General features: G+C 46.5%; 1 non-coding gene and 3 pseudogenes across 1 annotated transcript; all 4 read right to left on the bottom strand.

Annotated features, from left to right (window-relative positions):
- Positions 1-349: 349 nt before the first annotated feature.
- On the bottom strand, positions 350-432 carry LOC123109159 (small nucleolar RNA SNORD24). Its single transcript, XR_006452452.1, has one exon. It is a non-coding gene; the product is annotated as a small nucleolar RNA SNORD24 (small nucleolar RNA).
- An 85-nt stretch (positions 433-517) lies between these two features.
- On the bottom strand, positions 518-593 carry LOC123109225 (uncharacterized; annotated as a pseudogene).
- A 111-nt stretch (positions 594-704) lies between these two features.
- LOC123109224 (uncharacterized) lies at positions 705-780 on the bottom strand (annotated as a pseudogene).
- A 280-nt stretch (positions 781-1,060) lies between these two features.
- LOC123109214 (uncharacterized) lies at positions 1,061-1,135 on the bottom strand (annotated as a pseudogene).
- Between the last annotated feature and the right edge of the window lie 1,430 nt (positions 1,136-2,565).

The following is a 2,565-nucleotide window of genomic DNA, read 5'->3' as shown; positions in this document are numbered from 1 at the left end:
ATAGAATGATTACACTAGTAACTAGTGAGCACTGAAGATGAATCTTAACCCATTGGTAGCAGTCTAACACTAGCAACTAGTGAGCACTGAAGAAACAGCAAGAAACATCACAATGTAACAGCTGAGATCCTAACTTCTCTTCGGCTGCCTTCTCGACCTTGACGCGGAGCTTCGCCAGTTGCTTTCTCCTATCGTAGGAGATCTTGGCCTTCTCCTTCCTCTTTTCCTCTAGCTCTTGAATACCAGGCCAGAGAGTGATGAGAAACGGTATGCACAAGCATCAGCTCATAATGAACAAAAACTGGCAACAACGGATGTATTGTACTGATAACATTAGACTAGAACTAAGAGCCTCAGAGATCTTGGTGGTTAAGATCATCAAGTGGGATAAACCCATTAAGAGTAGAAAATATTTTTATAACATCACAGGCTCAAATGAAAATAAACACCAGCAAACTGTTGAATGAATTAAAACCCAAAACAGAGCAAAATCTCTTAAAGAGCACAAAATGGCATGGTCTGTCAGAAGTAGCTGGTTGTGATAATCATGAAGTATCAGTGGGAATCCAAACAATTTTCTTCATTATGCAGAAGCATGCAAAAGACCCAATATAACAGAAAGAGCAACAAGGTTGCGACCAACACAAGGAGTGCATGTACGACCAGTCATAAAGTAGTGCAAATATAATACAGGAGATGCCATCATCCATCAGAAGTAGCTGGTTACACTAATCATGAGATATCAGTGGGAATCAGAATGATTTTCTTCATCACCCGGAATCATGCAGTTCAACCCAACAGAACACAATGAGCAATAAGGTTCATAACCAATGAAGGAATGCATGTACAGTCAGTCTAAAGCAGTAAAAATGTGCAAATGTACTTCAGGAGATGGCGTGACCCATCGATTTTCTTCATCACCCAGGTAATGCACATCTCATCAGCCAGCAGAACACAAAAAAGAGGATACAAAAAGAACTGTTAAGAGGTTTGCAAAAAATCAAAGGAAAGTATTTGCTCAATAATAAAGGAGTACATATGTAGTCCAAAAGATGGCATGATCCGTCAGAAGTAGCTGGTTGTAATAATCATGAAAATCAGTGGGAATCCGAACGATTTTCTTCATCACCCAGATCATGCACATCTCAGTCAGCAGATCATACATCAACTTGTCCGGAACCATGGTTAGTGAATATTTCATTCCATGGTTCCACTGTGCTGTTAGTTTTAGCTGCTACTGATCTACTATGGTCAGGACATTTGGCACTTAATTTGGTACATTCCTGATCCAAATGGTAGGCTGTAAGCATATGCCATATTGACAGATTTAAAATTGGAGCTGATCCCTTTGTTCACAGTTGCAAGAATCCGAAGGGTATTTTTACTAACACGCAAGATCTAAAGTGTTGTCTCCAACTAGGAAAAAAGAAGAAGCAGAATCACCTTGTTATCGATGTCGCGGTCGAGAAGATCATTCACCGTGCAACCAGCCCCCCTGAGGAGGACAGCTCCGCATCCAAACAGCGCCAGCATTTTCAAGTCAGGGAGCTCCCCCGGCATCGCCGCTATCGTGATCGACCTACGAAGAAAGGTTCAAAGGAGATCTTTGAGTAAGCTGGTACTGTGCTTGGTAAGGCATTCAAGTAACAGGGTAATAAAAGTTGCTCTGTTGCTAACGAACATGCTCTGTTTTCTTGCTAGATCACAAGATCCAGCATGAAGTCAGAATTTTAACCATGACTGGACCTATTAATTATCTGTTTGTGCACATAGCAAATCTGAGACTTTGAGATCAGGATGCTGTCTCTAATCTCTACTGAGCTGGCCCTTCAGAGCAGTTGATCCAATCTCTACGCATTGGTGTTCAGAGATGGTGATGTCGGTAGAAATAAGCGTACCACCTCTCCACCCACGACGCAGTTGCCAAGGGTGGAGAGCCGCTCGTCGACACACTGGACGACCACCTCATCAGGCAGGCTATTCTTGAGGTGCTGGAGCTCTATGGTAGGCATTTGAAACCCATGTCAGGTCAGGTCACTGCTGACTCACTGGACAAGGAAGGACCTCTTTCTTTCTTACCTTGGTCGTTGGTGGTGTGTGGTAGAAGAAGGATCCTCATGCCGCCGATGGATGCATTGACCATCGGGATGGTGTCGGCGAGCTCAGCCTCAAACACAATACAACCACATGACCAATTAGAAGAGAAGAGGCCACCAGAGGTCGCGACTAACCATGACAGATCGAGTCGAGGACAACCAACCTGGTGAAATTCCCCGCCCCACCGGCCGGGAGCCACCTCTCCACCCATGACGCCGGCGGCGCGGGCGGGAGGCTCTTCTCCTTGTCCTTGTCCCGGGAGGAGGTCGAGAGCGGATGCGAGAAGCTGCTGGGCAGCACGATCCGATCGATGTAGAACGAGGAGGCTGTCGCGGAGGCGGAGGGCGGGTGAAAGCATGGGCTGCGGCGGCTTAAGGTGATGAGGTGGCGCCGGGCAGCGGGGCTGGGGACGGGACCGGGGGAGGGGGAGGAGGATGAGGTGTGGCTGTAGGGGAACGGAGAGATGGC

This window comes from Triticum aestivum, chromosome 5A, assembly GCF_018294505.1.
Source record: "Triticum aestivum cultivar Chinese Spring chromosome 5A, IWGSC CS RefSeq v2.1, whole genome shotgun sequence".
Taxonomy (NCBI): Eukaryota; Viridiplantae; Streptophyta; class Magnoliopsida; order Poales; family Poaceae; genus Triticum; species Triticum aestivum.
The sequence above is the reverse complement of the archived record's forward strand: the minus strand, read 5'-3'. Positions and strand labels throughout refer to the sequence as shown.